Genomic DNA, 20,321 nt, shown 5'->3' on the forward strand with positions numbered 1-20,321 from the left:
AAAATAGACACAGTCATACACCATTTCAACAATTTCTACGTGTACAATTCAGTGGCATTGATGGCATTCAAGTTGTGCAAACATTCTTGCCATCCTTCCCTGAATTGCTCCACCACCGTTGACCTGATTCACTGCCCCCTAAGCTTCTCTTCCAACCTTTCAAGTTGCTCTTGTCAATTTGATCTCACATAGGTAATTCTTTATAAGAGCTCAATGCTCAAAGCAGGTGTACTTTACTAATTAAAATAAGACTTCAGGGAATAGTTCTGGTTTAAGGTTTAAAGATTATCTCAGGGCAGTATTTCTGGGAGTTCATCCAGCCTCAGTGGCTCCAGGAAATCTTGGTTCCATTCAGAGTTTGAAAGTTCAGAACTTCCTTTCTTCTCATGGCTGAGTTACAGTCCATCATAGGTGTGGACCACATTTTGCCTATCCATTCATCAGTTGATGGGCACCTGGGTTGTTTCCCCCCACCCCCCCCACACTTTTAAAGTGGAAATAGTTGAAATATAAATGTATTGAAGTGTGAGTTTTGTTCACTTCAGCATGGGCAGTGTCCCTGTGACCATTCTTCTGGGCTCTAGGCTGGGAATGCTAGCAGGCCAAGGTCTGAAGTGTTTATTCCACACAGACGCTACCATATTTTGGGTAGCTTATAATAGGTATAAGTTTGTTTTTCTATATAAACTATTTTCCTTTTATTTATTTTTTTAAACTTTTTTCATTGCTCTGTTTTGCATGTCAAGCGTCAGCAAATCCCCTCTTAGGGTTTGTTTTCCTAGTGGCTTGACACTCCGTATCCCTTTCTCATTGTGATATATTTCTCGGGGTGGAGCAGGAGCCTCTTCACCCAGCCAGCTTGTTTCCATAACACAAACACAAGGCCTTTTAAAATTAACAGGACTTTGGAGACTGAGGTTTTTTTAACACTCCTCCAGGAAGGCGGTCTGTGCAGGTAAATGCGCAGCTCCGGGGGAGTCTCGAGCTTCTCCGCACCCCACCCAGCGGTGGGCCGGCGTTCACACGGGGCTCCTTCATCCTGGTGGTGGGTGGGCATTCACACTTGCTCCTTCATCCCGGCGGTGGGCGGGCGTTCACACTTTTTCCTTCATCCCGGCGGTGGGCGGGCGTTCACACGGGGCTCCTTCATCCCGGCGGTGGGCAGGCGTTCACACGCGGCTCCTTCATCCAGTGGGAGTCCAGGGCGTGGGTGCTGCAGGGGGACCAGATAGAGACTTGTGGTGAAAGGAGAGTCCCTGTGTGGTACAAAGGATTTGTGCTAGACTACTCTGGTGGCACAGAGGTTAAGTGCTCAGCTGCTAACTAAAATGTTTGTGGTTTGAACCCACCCAGTGGCTCTGTGGGAGGAAGATCTGGTGATCTGCTTCTGTAAAGATTACAGCCTAGGAAACCCTATGGGGAAGTTCTGCTCTGTCCTACTCATATTGTTGCAAAGATCGACTCAATGGCACACAACAACATCTAATTTTAAGGCTGGCAGTTCGAATTCACCCAGTGGTGCTGTGGAAGAAAGGCCTGGCAATCTACTGCTGTAAGATTACATCCACTAAAACCCCCATGGAGCACAGTTCTGTTTTGACACACGAGGTAGCAATGAGTTGGAATCGACCTGATGGCAACGGGTTAGTGAGAGGAGAGGCTTGGAGCAAGTCACGGAACCACCCAGCCAAGGTCACAATCGGCACTGGGTTTTGAAGGGAGGACAGGACCTTTGGGACAAGAACTGCTGCTGAGGGAAGGATGAGGAGGTGGGGAGTCTGTGTGAGGCCCCGCTGATGGCCGGCAGGACTAGCAGCCCTGACGGTAGTGACTTCTGGGTGCCGAGTGCTGAGTACACATCAGCCCTGGTGCTGAGCACGCCCTTCAATATCTCATTTGATCCTCATGGTGGCCCCATGGGGCAGCTGTTGCCTCACCATGCCTGGCAGAGCCTGGCTTTCAGGGGTGGGGATGTGGGTGGAAATGGCGACAAGGGTCAGGCCAGTCCAAGGAATGAAGATGTTGGCTGTTACTGCCGAAAGCTGGGCTCCAGAAAATAAGAAAGACTCTGCAAAACCATGAACATGGTGGGGATTCCAGCTGCATCAACTGGTGGCCGTGACCAGAGGGAGAGCTGTCCGCCTTGGCCAAATTAACATGGCCAGGGTTTGCAGACTCCTGTTGTCTCCTGGGAACATCTAAAATACAACGAGGTGGGAATTTTATGTGTCCACGACGCTAGGCTGTGGTGCCCAGTGGTTTGGTCAATCACTAGTTTCTGTAATAAAGTAATTCAAACAAACAAACAACAAGCCAGTTACCGTTGAGTCGATTCCGACTCAAGGCAACCCTTCCTGTTACAGGGTAGAACTGTGCTCCTTAGAGTTTTCCTGGCTGATCACCAGTCCTTTCTTCCACAGTGCCACTGGGTGGGTTCAAAACACCAACCTTCAGGTTAGAAGTTTAATGCACACCATTTGTGCCACCCAGGGACCTATAAAGTAATTAATTGAAATTCATGTGATTAAATCAGTTGGCCTCAAATAAAACAGGTTACCCTCCATCATGTCGGTGGGTCTCAGTCAATCACTTGAAGGCTTTAAGAGCAAAAAGGAATTTCCCTAGGGGGTGTTCTGCCTCCAGATTATAGAGGTTTTGCCGGAACACCCTTATTCCTCACTCTTCCCATTGCCTGACCTAAGGGTTTTGGGAAACAAGCCTGCAGGAGTCTCTAGCCTGCTGTCTGACCTACAGATTTTGGACTTGCCAGCCCCTCACAATTGTGTGAGTCAACTCCTTGTAGTCTCTCTTTCACGTATATTTATGTATATCTCACTGGTTCTGTTTCTCCAGAGAACCCCTGAAACACACAAAATTCAAAGAAAATATACTTCATGCCACTTGGTGATCTGTCCTTTATCTGAGGGTTGTGGAGGTGCTTTCTGTGTCTTTTATTTTTTACAAACAGCACCATGGAGCCCCAGCTCTAGTTTGGAGGAAACGAGGTTGGGGGATGTCTGTAGCCACGTGAGATGCCACCAGAGGGTGTGCTAATTGAGGACTTCCCAACGCCACCTTTTTACTTTATTGTGGGTCGTTGTGGACAAATGGAAACTGCATTTGAGGAAAGCACCAGGTAGAAACGCATGCTTTCCCACCCGTTGTTTCTGGCTTGCACAGAGCCATGGTCAAGCGGTAAAATGAGAACTCCCTGCAACGTCCATCTGGGAAGAGCAGGGACCCTGAGTGACCCCGCTTGGAAGAACAGAAGTGTCCTGGCCGTGGTTTCCTGTGGACGTGTGGACTTGGCCTGCCTCAGGGTGTGGCTGGGCTGTGGTGGCGGCCATCCCCTCTGGGCGACGTTCTCTTAGCTTCCCCACCCTCCCTGACCACAGGCAGAGCCCACCTGATCCAGCACTGGCTTTGCTGGTTCCAGGGGCTGCTGGTAGGCTTTTTTTTCTTTAAATTTATTAGCCATTTGAACCATTTTTTTCTCTAATTATATTCTTCTTCTTTTTTTTTTTTAATTGTGTTTAGGTGAAAGTTTATAGTACAGATTAGTTTCTGATTCAAAAATTTATACACAAATTGTTTTGTGACGTTGGTTGCAATCCCCACAATGTATCTGCACTCTCCCTCTTTCCTTTTCCTCCGTGGGTTCCCGTGCCCATTCATCCAGGTCTCCTGTCCCTTCATGACTTCTCGTCTTTGCTTTTGGGCAGGTGCTGCCCATTTGGTCTTGTACACTTGATTGAACTAAGAAGCATGTTCCTCATGTGTGTTATTCTTTCTTTTATAGGCCTGTCTAATCTTTGGCTGAAAGGTGGACTTTGGGAGTGGCTTCAGTTCTGAGTTAGCAGGGTGTCTGGGGACCATAGCTTTGGGGGTGCCTCCAGCCTCTGTCAGACGAGCAAGCCTGGTCTTTTTTGTATGTTTCAATTTTGTTGTACATTTTTCTCCTGCTCTGTCTGGAACCCTCTATTGTGACCCCTGTCAGAGTGGTTGGTGGTGGTAGCTGGGCACCATCTAGTTCTCGTGAGCTCAGGCTGCTGGAGGCTGTGATTCATGTGGCCCATTAATACTCTGGCCTGGTATTTTCCTTATGTCTTTGGTTTTCTTCATTATCCTTTGTTCTGAACATGATGGGCTCAACAGATGTATTTCAGATGGCTGCTCGCAAGTTTTTAAGACCCCAGACACTACTCACCAAAGTAGGATGTAGAACATTTTATTTATGAACTATGTTACGCCAATTCACCTAGATGTCACCTGAGACCATGGTCCCCAGCCTTCAGCCCCAGTACATTCTAACCATTTTTACACACACAATTCAGCAACATTAATTACATTTGCAAGGTTGTGCAGCTGTCACCAGTTTCCAATTTTTTTTATCACTCCAGACAGAAATTCAGTGCCCCTTCAGCAATAACTCCAATTCCTTCTAACAAACTTTTATCCGTATGCCTTTGCCTCTTCTAGATATTTAAGTGGGATCATACAATATCTGTCTTTTTGTGTTTGACTTGTTCCACTCAGTATGTTTCCAGATTCATCCATGTGGTCATGTGTATCTGAACTTCATTTTCCTATGGCTGAGTGATATTTCATTGTATGTATAAATCACATTTTGTCTATCTATTCATCTGTTGACGGGCATGTATGTTGTTTCCACCTTTTGGCCATTGTGAACAATGCTGCAATGAACACCGGTGTACACGTATCTGTTTACACCTAGGAGTGGAATCGCTGGGTCCCATGGTAAATCTTTGTTTAATGTTTTGAGAACTGCCAAAATATTTTCAACAGTGGTTGCACAATTTTACAATTCCTCCAGCAATGGATGAGGGTCCCAATTTCTCCATATCCTCATCAACACTTATTATTTTCCATTTTTTTTTTGATAGTAGCCATCTTACAGGGTGTGAAGTGTTATCTTACTGTGGTTTTAATTTGCATCTACTTGGGTTCACCATGAGTTGTAATCAACTCCATGGAACAGGTTTTTTTTTGTTGTTGTTAATGACTAATGATGTTGAGCATCTTTTTATGTGCATGTTGACCATTTATATATCTTCTTTGGTAAAATGTCTATTCAAGTCCTTTGCCCATTTTTCAATTGGGTTGTTTATCTAGACTGAGTTTTTGGGAAAAGTTTTTATGAGTGAGGTTTTGCACTTGTGTGCAGGGTTTGGCCTTCTGAGGACAGAGGGCTTACAGAGGAAAGACCTGGAATCTCCCGTGTAGGTTACCTGTAGGAATGAGGTCTAGACTCTAGGCCAAGTCTGCATTGGCCCGAGATCCACAGAGTCTGGATGGGAAAGGAAGAGAATCTAGTGCAGGGAAAGAGGCTCATGTTATGTTGTGAAGTGAAAAACTGGAACATGAAATCACTGGATCCAAGCTGTATAACACAGATATAGACAGGTGTATGGGGTGAAATTCTGGAAGGCTCCACAACTGAATAGCGATAGTGGTTATCTCTGGGTGATAGGATTACAGGTGCTTGTGGTTGTTGCTGCTTATCTGTTATTTGTAAGATTTTCTAGAATAAGGGTCCATTGAAGAAAAAAAAAATATACCAGGATAGATTTGTACAGGTGTAATTATTGGATCAAAGAGTCATCACATATGTGATTTTTCTAGATACAGTGCCCACCCATCTGCAGTTTCACTTTCCACAGTTTCAGTTACCTGCAGTCAACCTCAGTCTGAAATTTGCTAAGTGAGTAGAATGATGAAATCTTGCACTGTCCTGTTCCATCCTCCACCCAGGGACCACATTCACATAACCTTAATTACACTGTATTGTTATAATTGTTCTATTTTATTATTATTGTTGTTAATCTCGTACTGTGCCTAATTTATGAATTAAACTTTATCATAGGTATGTATGTATAGGTCAAAACATAGCACATGTAGGGTTTGGTACTATCGATCGTTTCAGGCATCCACTGAGGATGTTGGAACGTATCCTCTGTGGATAAGTGGGGATTACCTGTACTATCATATTTTCCTACTTTTCATAATGGGTAGCAACAACATAGTAATTTTAGAATTCTATCATTCTTTTTGCATTTACTAGCTGTGAACTGTCAGTAAAGACAATGTTTCCCCCACTCACTATCTGATTAACCCAAAATAAACCAACCCCCCCTCCTAAAAAAAAAAACCAAAAACCAAAGTGCCCTGGTGGCATAGTAGTTAAGCATTTGGCTGCTAACTAAAAGGTCAGCAGTTTGAATCCACCAGGTGCTCTTTGGAAACATTATGGGGCAGTTCAACTCTGTTCTATAGGGTCACTATGAGTTGGACCCCAAATAAAGTCACTATGAAAAAGACAAGATAAATGCTTTGTTCTTTCCTTGTATTTATCAATATTCAGAATAATGAGTTGTTGCCTGTCTTAGTCATCTAGTGCTGCCATAGCAGAAATACTGCAAGTGGATGGCTTTAACAAGCAGAAATTTATTCTTTCACAGTTTAGGAGGCTAAAAATCTGAATTCAGGATGCTAGCTCCAGGAGAAGGCTCTTTCTCGCTGTCGGTTCTGGGGGAAGGTCCTTGTCATCAATCTTCCCTTAGTCTAGGAACTTCTCAGCACAGGGATCCCAGATCCAAAGAATGTGCTCCACTCCTGGCTCTTCTTGCTTGATGGTAATGAGGTCCCTCTTCTCTCTGCTCGATTCTCTCTTTTATATCTCAAGAGAGATTGACTCAAGATACAGCCAAATCCTATAGATTGTGTCCTGCCTCATTAACATAGGAAACCCTGGTGGCGTAGTGGGTAGGAGCTAAGGTTGCTAACCAAATGGTCACCAGTTTGAATCTGCCAGGTGCTCCTTAGAAACTCTATGGGGCAGTTCTACTCTGTCCTGTAGGGTCGCTATGAATCAGAATCAATGGATGGCAACAGGTTTGGATTTTTTGGTTTTCATTAACATAACTGCCTTTATTCCTGCCTCGTTAAATCATAGAATTTAGGATTTACCACACATAGGATAATTACATCAGATCACAAAATGGTGGACAAGCACGCAATGCTAGGAATAATGGCCTAGCCAATTTGACACACATTTTGGGGAGGACACAATTCAACCCATAAGAGTGCCCTACCAATTTTCAGAGATAGCCAATGAATATTTTTTTCCCAGTATCATTACAAACTCGTGAATTTATACATATTTGTTGTATTTTAATAATTATTTATATGTTTTTAAATCTACTTACATTTCAGAATAATTTTAGGTTTTCAGAAAATTTGCTGAGATAGTGCAGAGAATTTCTGTTTACCCCTCAGGTGGTTTCCTTAATGTAACATCTTACATTACCACGGTATACATGCCAAACTTAAGAAGCCAACATTGGTACATTACTATTAACTGAGCTCTAGATTTTTTTCATTTCACTAGATTTCCTACCATTATCCTTTTTTTTCAGTGAGATCCAATCATTTAGCATTAATATTTTTAATGCTGAAAGTTTTCCTTCTTTGGCTAGCGAGAGCCCAGCAAGTTGGTTCCATATCATTTAGATGGAATCCCTATGGTTTTTGATAGTTTGTGTGTGTCTGTGTGCATGTTTCAGGCCAATACAATGTCCTCAGAGTCACTCTGAATGTTTCTTGCTTCAGAATTGGAAGAAGCCACTTTTCTAAGGAGCCTTGGTTTCTTTTAGTGAGAAATGGTATTTAGAGATCATAATCAGAGAGCAAGGGGGGCTGATTGCTACTCATTGTCATTGCTTTTGGGTTTTCTGAGTAAACAGTGTTAGGAAATACATCTTTTTTTTAGAAAGGAAAAAATTATGAGTTTATACTGATATTTACAACTCAAATGAAAGATTATAGAATTTTGAACTAAAGGACTCTGATTTTTTATTTGAATCTTTTTGCATTGAAAATCTTGGCTTCTAACAACATTAACAGTTTCTTTTTATGTATAATAATTATGTTATTTTTTATGTAAAAAAGCAGTATCGGTAAAGATGAGCTCTGCTGTCGAAATGAACAGCCCCTGTATCTCTGTGGTTTGCCTCAACACAGGTTTGCGCTGTGCTCTCTTCCGTGTCCATCGCTGGTAGGCTGTGGCTCTGATCCTCATTGTCTCTACTCAGGCTGATGTAGTCCCCTCCTCCTGGCACATGGTTGATTGTCATGGCGGAGGGAAAAGAGGCTTTGTAGCCTGTAAACTGGGTTTTAAATTCTTTTTTTACAATTAAAAAAGTTTTATTATGGTGAAATATATGTAGCAAAACATTTACCATTTCAGCATTTTTTAACCTGTACAATTCAGTGATATTAATTTCACCCATCATGTTGTGCACATACCACCACTCTTTTAAACTTTTTGCAGCATCATTTGCCCCTAATCTCATTTCCATTCACATCTCATTGGCCATATCAAGTCACATGGCCGATCCCAGGTTCCACAGGGTGGTCAATTTCAATCTTCCTATGGTGAGGGCCCTGCAAGTCACCAAACAAAGATTTATGTCACTGGGAGCAGGGATGAAAGACCCTCATGCAGGTGGGAGTGTGAAGAATTGTGAATCATCTGCCAGGAATACCACATTATTAGTAAAAACAAGACTATTGAACGTAATTTCTGTCTACAGGCTATATCGTGGTAGAGCCAACAGTCTAATGCTGTGTTTCAGATTTGTTGGAAAGAATTTTCCTCTGCGTTGTTGTGCCACTAACTTGATTTACTGTTAAGTTTCTTAGTTTCTTTTTATTTTATTTATTTATTTTTTGTGGTTGAAAATATACATGGCAAAATATACACCAATTCAATAATTTCTACATGTATAATTCAGTGACATTGATTATATTCTTCAGGTTGTACAACCATTCTCACTCTCCTTTCCTGAATTGTTCCTCCACTATTAACATAAGTACCATGCCCTCTGTCAAGAATTGAATTGTGTCCCCCCAAAATATGTCAACTTGGCTGGGCCATGATTCTCAGTATTGTGTGGTTGTCCACCATCTCGTGATCTGATGTGATTTTCCTCTGTGTTGTAAATCCTATTTCTATGATGTTAATGAGGCAGGATTAGAAGCAGTTATGTTAATGAGGCAGGACTCAGTCTACAAGATTACGTTGCATCTTAAGCCAATCTCTTTTGCAATATGAAAGAAAGAAGTGAGCAGAGAGACAGGGGAACCTCATACTACCAAGAAAAAAGAGCCAAGAAAATGGTGCATCCCTTGGACCCAGGGTCGTGCTGAGAAGCTCTTCAACCAGGGAAGACTGATGACAAGGGACTTCCCCTAGAACTGGCAGTAAGAGAAAGCCTTCCCCTGGAGCTGGCACCCTGACTTCGGACTTCTAGCCTCCTAGACTGTGAGAGAATAAATTTCTGTTTGCTAAAGCCATCCATTTGTGGTATTTTTGTTATAGCAGCACTAAATAACTAAGACACCCTCTAAGCTTCCTATCTAAACTTTCAAGTTGATGTAGTCAATTTGATCCTCTGCAGATAGCTCTTAAAAGAATACAATGCTCAAGGCAGAAATTTTTCACTAATTAACATAAACTATAGTTTGGTTTGTTTTGCTTCATAGGGACTGATGTTTTTATTTCTTACCTCCCCTTTTTTTTTATTAACTTTTATTGAGCTTCAAGTGAACGTTTACAAATCAAGTCAAACTGTCACATATAAGTTTATATACACCTTACTCCATACTCCCACTTGCTCTCCCCCTAATGAGTCAACCCTTCTAGTCTCTCCTTTCGTGACAATTTTGCCAGCTTCCAACTCTCTCTATCCTCCCATCCCCCCTCCAGACAGGAGATGCCAACACAGTCTCAAGTGTCCACCTGATACAAATAGCTCACTCCTCATCAGCATCTCTCTCCTACCCACTGTCCAGTCCCTTTCATGTCTGATGAGTTGTCTTCAGGAATGGTTCCTGTCCTGGGCCAACAGAAGGTTTGGGGACCATGACCGCCGGGATTCCTCTAGTCTCAGTCAGACCGTTAAAAGAAGCCGTTAAGTCTGGTCTTTTTATGAGAATTTGGGATCTGCATCCCACTGATCTCCTGCTCCCTCAGCGGTTCTCTGCTCTGCTCCCTGTCAGGGCAGTCATCGGTTGTGGCCAGGCACCAACTAGTTCTTCTGGTCTCAGGCTCTTTTTTTATAGAAAACATTTTTACAGCTCTAAATTAAAAATATCAAACCAGGTATATTCAGGGAGGTCTGGCTGGCATCCCTGTCCCCTCCTCTCCTTTCTCACCCCACCGGATAGCTAATACTTTTTAAAAATTACTTATTGGTTTATCATTCCTTTGTTTCTGTTTTGGAAAATACATGCAGAGATGTGCACATGTTTTGTGCAACAAGATGTAAACCCCAGCATCTCTGGTGCCCACCAGCCAGCACACCCTGGGCAGCGGTATTGTCGCCCTCTGAGTTCCCTGCAGCGGTGACCACATGCTGAGATGCATGGTTTGGGGAACAACTTCCCACAAATCTCTTAGTGATTCTTCCTTTCGCATCCACTTCGGTGCAGCATTTGTTTTGAAGGGATGGGGGTGGTGCCAGTCTGGCCATTAATCAGGAATGGAGCTTTTGGAACATGTGGTCCTGAGGTCTTGCTGGGATGGTGCGGGCTGGTCTTTCACTCCAATTTTGCCGGGGGCTCCTGGCCTCGCTTCTCATTGCCCAGTCCAGGCATAGTCTTCTGGAACTGCAGATCCAGAAAGCCACACCTGTCCCCTTCCAAGGGAGCACAGAGCAGCTGGGTAAGTGGCTGGCTACACACTGAAGTCCTTCTCTTGCTCTCTGAGAGAGAAGGACACTTGAGAGCTCTGATTCTCCAAAACTGGAACCTAATTAAGTCCATGTTACTGTCCTGAGGGGTGGATTTGGAACTTGCACATGCCCTGGTCTGAGAGGGCTGCAGCGTTGGTAAAATCGAGTCCATGACAGCTTGTACCTTGCCTGAGATAAAGTGTTGTTATTGGAGCTTGTTCCAAAGAGATAGTTTTTGTTGTCTATTCTAGTCCTCACCTGGAGCATCCTAGAAAACCAAGAATTTGTTCTTCCTGAAGGAAATGTCACCATGCAGAAGCAGGACTTAAGCGGCCCAAAATTCTAAAAGGCAACGTGTGTGCCATCTTCTGGCCCCAGTTCGTATGTCTTAAAATTGGCATTCCAGCAAACAGGTTGACTTTCTTATTAAAACTGAAGGTAAAGTATCACCTGATTTTATCTCATTTGTGTTGTGCTCTCTCCTGAAACCAAATAAGGAGTTTATTTAAACCAGGGCAGAGCTTCCTGGAAATGCCAGCTGTGTTGGAGGCGGCTGTGTTCGAGGCTAAGGGGGTGCTCCAGCACAAGAGCCTGGAACTGCGTTACATTTAATATAGTCCTTATCTCTCCTATTGTGCTGTCAGAGCAGCTAAAGAGGCTTAGGTGCTCCAATGATAGGATTAGCTACTTTGGGGCAATAAAGCATTTTGTACTTAAGTATTATTGTTCACAAAAATGCTCTCTCATGTTTGGAGAACCATCTACTCCATCCCACCAAAAAAGATGGATTCCAATCAATGTTTGGAACCGGATGGTAACGGAGTGACAGCTTCTTTTGTGTCCTAATGGTTTTTGCCTTTGCAGAAGTGATATGAGCTGTAAGTTTGTGTTATAGCACATGGGTTTTTACTCAGAATCAGGTGCCTCGTGTCCACCAGTGCACCCACCATAGGAGACGCTTACAAATTTTTGTGACTAAATTAAAAAAAAAACCATCCACAGTCTGTAATCCTGAGAGAGCCACTGGAGCTGATCATGTCTGTCTGTTTTTTCACAAAACCTTCACAAAAGACAAATTCCAGCAAATGACACTGTAGTCTAACCACAAGCTCTGCTCAACACAGGTGAGCCTCAGAACAGACACTATTAAAAACAGATTCTGTCAGACTATAAGGAAATTACGTGAAAAAAAATTGTACTTTTTAATTCTCCCAAAAGCTTATATTCTGTCTTCTTGAGATTTTCTCCCCTTTTTAAAACCAACCTACTAAACATAGCTATGTAAAAATTGCTTGTTCAAGAAATTTCACAAGTTACAAAATGTATTATTGCAATCTGTAGTTATATAATAAACAGGCATGGAACTATGTAACAATTCCCAGTATGAAATAATCATAAAATCCAATATTACTTTTTCCCGGTATAGCCTATATTTTTTAATAAACTGTCACTTCTCCCATACTCTGCAAACACCAAGTGTTGCCTTTGCATCGAGAATTCTGTGCTCCATCTTGTCTTGAACAAAATAAGCAAGTACCGCGCCTCATCTTCTCCAGTGAATTGCCCAGGGATTCGCAATGATAAACAAGTTTGTTTTTAAATCGGCCTGAACTTTTAGGAGCTGTCTCAGAAGAACTCCTAGTTATGGCTAAGCCAGCCATTGCAGGTTCCCGCTGCCACTGCCTGCATTTGGATGTGTCATGTCCTGCTTTTGAAAGAGACTCCCACCTGTCTGTGGCCAGGGTTGTGTCCCATGACCTGGGATGTTTCCAGCAGGGCCTTCTGCCAGCTGGTGCTCTAGCGCTCTGCAGCCCAACACAATGGCCCTTCCCATTCTCATTTTTTCTGTATCAATTTAGAAAAATAGTTTAGGGGCTGAAAGGGGAGCACCAAACAGGTTTCCCTGAGACGCCCAAGCCAAGGGTAGCTTTTATCTTTTAAGAGCGAGAGCTCATTCTGCGGTGAGCTGGTCTCCCTCCCGGCCCCCTGCTTGTCCCCACTTGGTAGAAGTGATGGAACACAAGCTGAGCAGACTAACTCTGAGCAGCATTGATTTCTCTACCTGGCGGCGGCAGAAGTTTAGGATGGAAACTGGTCCCATTTTTTGCACTTCAATTTTAAATCTTCATTTCTTCCTCTGCCAGAATGTTTGCTTTGCCCCCATGGAGGGACAACTTCAAGAACCTGTGGATTGGGGCCAAACCCAATTCCCCATGAGGCTTGCAGGCTACAGGCTAGTAATGATAGAGAGGGACGGTGACATTAATCACAACAGTAAACATGACAGCTTGATTCCAGCCCTCAGAGGAGTCTGTGGTTGTCCGGCACCACCTGGGCCTGGTGGGTGCTGACCAGCTTCCTTAGTGTGGGGTTGGGAAGCCCACTCTTGCCCTGCATCTGAGCCACAATCTCCAAGAGGGGCCAGCAGCTGTTTGGTTTCCCTCACTCCTTTGTATCTGTTGATTGGTTTAGGACTGAGGTGGGGAAGTTGGAGGATCAGCCCCCTTAACGCTCCACTTTAGAATGATGAGCACTCAAGGTTCCACCTGAAGACAGTTTTTGAGTGTTCACTTCAGCAGAAGTCAGGGTCCCAGTCCTGGTGAGGGTGGTCAGGGAAGGGAGAAGCCTGGCTGCACTGGGGTGGTTCTGGGGGCTTTGTGGGGCAGGGACCTGCAGGACTGGTGTGACCCACAGAGAGAGAGTGGACCAGACCAGCAGGAATCTCCCCACCCTTTAGACCAAACTCTGTAAAGACTAAGGCAGTGAAAGCCACAGACTTGTGGTGAAGCAATTGCAGCAAACTCTGTATGATTAGAACACAACTAGAAATCACAGGACCCCATGAAGGGCAGAGCTGAAATGTTTCCCTAAATATGTGTGGTTTCAGAGAAAGCCATAATGCTCTTTTTCCTAGCTAATTAGGGAAGGATGACAGTGTCTAGCTTTTGTCCTTTGGGATTCTTGTCCTTCTCTCTTTATTCTTTCTTCTCAATGGAGTCTAAACTCCTAAGCTCCATACCTCCACCAGGTAGGGCTTGCCGGGGGAGGGCAGCTGTGTTTGCGGGTGCTTTATTCTTATTAGCTACATAATAGAAAGATACTTAGAAAGATACTTAGAATATTGGAAACTCAAACCACATCACAGATGAAATACAGGGTGATGGTTCCAAAAAGACTGGATACCACTATGCTGTTACATTGTTGTTAGCAGCTGTTGAGTTTGCCTGTGACTCACGGCCAGTGCATTCACAATGGAATGGAACAGTGCCCGATCCTATGCCATCCCCATGATCATTTGTGGACTGGATCATTGGGATCCACAGGACTTTCATTGGCTGATTTTCAGAAGCAGATTGCCAGGTTTTCTTCCGAGTCCAATTTAATCTGGAAGCTGTACTGAAACCTGTTCAACACCATAGCAACACGCAAACCTCCATTGCCAGGCATGTGGTGGCTGTGCGTGGGGTGCCTTTGCCTGGAGCTGAACCCGGGTCTCCCGCTTTGAGGGCGAGAATTCTACCACTGAGCCATGACTGCCTCACATGCCATTATATCGGGAGGGTCCAAGTCCTGGCCTTTTTTGTAAGCACTCTGATATCTACTGGGCACGAAGCAAGTCATCCGACTACTGTCTGTATCCCAGCACAGAAATCCACTCAAAGAAGTGAATGCAGACAGCAACTTTGGAATAGCAGCTTCACTGGTCATTTCTGTTGACCGAGTTAGATCCCAGTGTTGGCTCATCTAGGTTAGGACTTTGTGTGTAATAAGTGCTCAGTAATATTTGTCAAATGAATGATTTATTTATTTAATTTCACTAGCTCGGTAAATAATTCAATCGCCCACTTAGGAATAGAATGTAAAGAATACCTCCTTCCCATTGCAGACCCTCGGGATCCTCTCCAGAGGCAACCATGGCAAGTGGTTCCGTGTGTATCATTCGCGATAAGTGCTACTACATATATAAGCACATACATTTATGCATGTGTATTATTTTTATTATTTAATGAAAATATAAACATATGCGTACTATTTTGCCACATATGTTTTCCATTCAATATGTCTTGGAGGAGGTTTCACATTAGCATTTGGAGATATGCCTCATTCTATTAACAGGCTGCGTAGCATCGCAGTAACTGGATGTACCGTCCTTTGTTTAACAAGTCCCCTAGTGGTGGTTTCTGGACGTTTACTGTTTCAAACAACTGTGCAACCAACATGGCGGTACATACATCTTGTTGCCACGAGCTCATATCTCCATGGTATTCAATTCTAGGATTGCAATTGCTGGGTCAGGGGGCAGGAGCACTTAAAATATTGGCGAATTTTGACAAAGTGCTCTCCAAAGCAGATGTACCAACACATGTACACTCCCACACACACTGCATGTGAAGCCGGTTTTCTAGTTCTCAGCCAACAAGGACTGACTGCTGTCGGCCTCCTCCACATATGGGGACTTCCAGAGTTATTTGGTAGTCTTAACGATGCTTTGAAAAGTGAGTTTTAAAAACGGTTTGCCTTATTCTGGAAAAGGCAGAACTGCAGACAGTGAAAAGATAGTGGTTTCCAGGGATCTGGGGGCACAAGGAGGAGGGATGAATAGGTGGAGCACAGGGCATTTGTAGGGCAGTGAAACCATTCTGCAGGATGCTGTAAGGGTGGGCAGGTGACATTGTGCATTTGTCAAAAACCATAGGACTGAAAAACAGGAAGAGTGAACCTTAATGTAAACCATGGCCTTTAGTTAATAATAGTGTATCAGTACTGGCTCCTGAATTGTAACAAATGTATCACAGGAAGGTAAGATGTTACTGGGAGAAATAATGTGTGGGGAGGGAGGAAGGAGGAGTGTGTGGGAACTCTGTAGACTTTCTGCACAATTTTTCTGTAAACCTAAGACTGATTAAAAAAGATGAAGTCTATAAAAAATAGCCTGTCTTTAGCAATTCTAATTACTTCAAGCTACGGATGTTTTGTGTGTCTTATGTGACATTCTATATGAAATAGCGGGTAAATTCCATGACTGCTGACTTGCACATAGTAAGTATTCAGTAATGGAACTCCTTTCCATCTTGAAGGATCATTGTCTGTGATTATTTTCCAGAAAAAGAGAAGACTTGGTGGAGGGTGTGTTAGGGAAGATGGGAAAGGGTCCAACACTCGCCAAGCCCCTACTGGTTAAGGGCACCACGTCTGCCGAGCAGGTGATTTTCCAGCAGCCCTTGGAGGTGGGTGGTGGTATCTGTATTTGCTGATGAGTGTCCCGGGCCCAGAGAGGTCAAGGTGCTTCCCAATGCCACACAGTCATTGAGGGCAGAGCCAGGTTAGAACCCAAAGTATGTGCGTTGTACTCTGCTCTAGTAGTTGTCAAGGAGCCCTGGTGGTGCGGTGGTTAAATGCTTGCCTGATAATGGAAGAGTCAGTGGTTCAAAGTCACCAGCCACTCTGAGGGAGAAAGATGAGGCAGTCTGCTTCTGTAAAGCTTATTGCCTTGGAAACCGTGTGGGGCAGCTCTACTCTGTCCTATCAAGTCTCTATCAGTCGGAACCCACTTGACAGCAGCGGGTTTTCTGAGTTCAGTGGTTGTCAAAATTTGCTCTGGGGAGCAGTGTGCTTGTGTCTGCAACCAGAGCTCTATGGCAACCCTCTTCCTGTGCTGCTCAGCTGTGAGTCAGCCCTATGGGAACCGTGGAGGGTATGAATGTAGACTTAATTTAAGCCTCTACTTACTGGTCACTTTTGGAATGTCCAGCCAAAGAATTTGGTGTCGTTTTCCAATTATTCAAGTTAGGAAATGTGCATGCCTGATGCATTATTAATAAAGTATAGAAAAAAAAAAAAAAAAAAACCAACGAGCTCTTTGGAAAAGTAATTTTAACTTTGATGTGGCCACATAGATTTTAGAGGGGAAATAGGTCATTTTATACAGATTTTCTTGAGCCTTCAATGAGGCAGAGAAATTCATAATGAAGCCCAAAGGAAATAGTTTTGACAGGCACAAACCTGTATTTTCCCCACTATTAAGTGGATCTCTTTCTGCAGAATGAAATAGTTGGTAAAATATTTTCTGTGTAAGTGTTCTTAGCAGTGTGGGAATTCTTGAATGACAGCTTTGAGTCAAGCCCTTCTGGAAGCAAGGACCGGGAGGACTCGCTGGCCAATCTCCATCCCCAGGAGACTAGTGAGCTGCCTTGCTTTCAAATCCAAGCAGTCTCAAGTTCAAGGTGAGAGGACATGCTAGTTGTCTGTTTCACTTTTGAAACTCCCCATTTATGAAGCAGTTAATGGCTTGCTTGCTTAATGTAGATCAAGAAAAAAATTTTATAGAAGCCTAACTCCTCCTTATCATAAATATGCTGAGTGAATAAAATATTTAACTTAAAAACCAGTTGCTGTTGAGTTGATTTTGACTCATGGGACCTCCTGTGTGCAGGGTAGAACTGTACTCCGTAGGGTTTTCATGACTGTGGCCTTTTGGAAGCAGGTTACCAGGCCTTTCTTCCAAGGCTATTCTGGGTGTGTTAGAACCACCAGCCTTTCAGTTAGTAGCTGAGTGCTTAGCCATTTGCACCACTCAGACTGACAAATTAAGAAAAATATGTTATACCCAATAGGAAGCCTTGATACAAGGAATTTTAACATCTTGAATGGTGACCCCTATTGCCCAGCTGTGATATTGCAACCTAGCTCCTGTAGACATGGCAAATACATGACAAATAGAAGAAGTGAGACAAATTTTGGGAGCTGTAGACAGGGATTCAGGTATTTCTGATGTCTCTGGTCCTTAGAGGCTGCCATGAGTTTATGGGATTAGGTGAGGTTTCTAAAATCCAGGTGAAACTCTCAAGGATAAACTACCTACTATTCATACCTTCAACTGCCAGGAGATATAATATTAGACAAGGCCTGGGACATTGTCCTATATGAATTCTTTACTTATCTTATTTTTTTGACAGCTTTTACTAAGTTTAAAATATAACCGATTTGGGTCCGTTATAACCATTAAATCCCTACAGGGAAAGTGTTTTCTGATGGTGTGGGACCTCCTGGGCCTTGAAGGTCCTTGGCTGTCCTTAGTGTCATCTGGCTGCAGTAACAAAATACCACAGTCGGGTGGCTTTAAAGAAGAGAAATTTATCATCTTGTGGTTCTGGACCCTGAAGTCCAAACCAGGGTATCGGCCATGTTGATTCTTTCTTGGGGCTCTGAGACAGCAGCTGCTCTATACCTGTCTCCTAGGTTCTAGTGGCTGCCAGGAGTCTTGGCATTCCTTTGCTGCTTATAGATGCACCTGCCTTTGCAGTCGTATAACAACATCTTCCCCTGTGTGTCTCCTTGCCTCCATGTCTGTCGTCCCTTTTTATAAAACACTACTCAGAAGGAATGAGGACTAGGCCTCACCCTACTTTGGTATGGTTTAACTGATAATATCTTCAAAGACAGACCTTATTTCCCCAAAGAAGGTTGGCCACATTCACAGGCACAGGGTTAGGACTTTAGCATCTCTTTTTGGGGGGACAAGTCAATGCACAGCAGCACTAAAGCTTTGAAGGATGCTGACCCTCAGCCTCTGGGCATGGCTCTCCCTGGGTCACCCTGCAATGCCTGGCAGGAGTCTGCTTTTAGCAGCTGCCTGGAACTGAGGCCAGTCTGTGCTGTCGGGATGCTGGGTGCATGTTTTAGTGATAATGACTATCAAGCCTTAATCCTCATGAGCCAGAGTTGAGAATTCTTTTTTGCTATTTTCCTTTTATTATATCTTCTCAATATTATTTTGTTCATTTTTTTTTTTTTTTACAACCAATTGGGCTTTTCTTCAACCAGAATTTAATAATGCAGAATTATAATGGTGTGAATAATATGAAAAACGATGTACCCCAAAGCTTATAAAAATAAAAGCTGCTTTTACGAGGACAAGGCAGGCAAGAAAATGGCTCTGATTATAACTACACTGTCGGAGCAGTAGGAGACAAAAGAAATGGAATTAGATCTTAGTAGAAAAACGAGCTTGATTTTCCTAGAGGCCCCTGCAACTCCGAAGGTGATAGCCTCATGTCATGGATTGAATTGTGTCCCCCCAAAAATGTGTGTACCAATTTGGCTGGGCCATGATTCCCAGTATTGTGTGATTTTTCCATATGATGTAAATTCTGCCTTTATGATGTTAATGAGGGAGGATGGGTGGCAGTTGTGTTAGTGAGGCAGGACTCTATCTGCAAGATTAGATTGTATCTTGAGACAATCTCTTGAGATATAAAAGAGAGCAGAGAGACAGGGGAACCTCATGCCACCAAGAAATCAGTGCTGGGAGTACAGTGTGTACTTTGGACCCAGGGTCCCTGCATGGAGGGGCTCCTAGTCTGGGGGAAGACTGATGAGAAGGCCGACAGAAAAAGCCTTCCTCTGGAGCTAAGACCCTGAATTTCGACTTTTAGCCTACTTTACTGTGAAGAAATAAATTTCTCTTTGTTAAAGCCATCCACTTGTGGTATTTCTGTTATAGCAGCACTAGATGACTAAGACACCTCACATAAGGTTTTTAAAAAGTCTTCGTTCTCTATCTTCCCTGCCTGAGGCAGGGTAATGGGTGGGTAGTGCCGAGTGCTGCCCCAAGTCAATGCCTTCAATAGTGTTGTTGTTGTTAGTTGCTGTTGAATTGGCTCCAACTCACGGAGATCAATATACAACAGAATGAAATGTTGCCAGGTCCTGCACCATCACGTGTTTGTATGAATCCACTTTGTATGAATCTTCAAGTGTGTTTGAGTCCATTGCTGTGGTTATTGTGTCAATCCATCTCATTGAGGGTCTCCCTCATTTTTGTTGACACTCTGCTTTACCAAACACGTCCTGTTCTGGCGATTGGTCTTTTCTGATGACATGCCCAAAGTAAGCAATGTGAAGCCTTACCATCCTCGCTTCTAAGGAGCATTCGTTTGGGTTGGGGAGTTCTTACTTTATTGGGAGCTGTCCATGATGCAAACACTGCCAAACAGAGATCCTCAAAAAGGTAAGAGTTTGGGGAGTTTCTGCTCCTTGGGTCCATGAACCATAATATTCCATAGTCTGGTTAAACCCATATTGTCAAGTTGATTCTAACTCATAGAGATCCTATAGGACAGAGTAGAACAGCCCCATAGGGTTTTTAAGGAGCAGTTTGTGGATTTGAACTGCCGTATACTTTTTGGTTAGCAGCCGAGCTTTTAACCCCTGTTCCACAAGGCTCCCACTATCTGGTAGTGCTATTAAAATTTTAACGTGAAATGACAATTGTGTAAAAGTTAAATAAAAACAACATACAGTTTCTGGAGATATACGTGTAAATGCACAGAAGCAGAAAAAGGCTTAGTTACCCTTAGGCTAGGGAGAGAAGGCTCTAGGTTTACCTGCCATATTTAATTTTTTCAAGAGGATGTTTATTTTTTAAATCAAAGTAATACACGAATATGGTGTAAAAGCCAAGTAGCACTATTAGGTTATTGACCAAAAACCTCACTCTCTCCCTGACGCTTTCTCTCTCTCCCCCTTTGTTGTTCCCTAGCAGTAGCCACCTTAATCTTTTTTTTT

This window comes from Elephas maximus, chromosome 16, assembly GCF_024166365.1.
Source record: "Elephas maximus indicus isolate mEleMax1 chromosome 16, mEleMax1 primary haplotype, whole genome shotgun sequence".
Classification (NCBI taxonomy): domain Eukaryota; kingdom Metazoa; phylum Chordata; class Mammalia; order Proboscidea; family Elephantidae; genus Elephas; species Elephas maximus.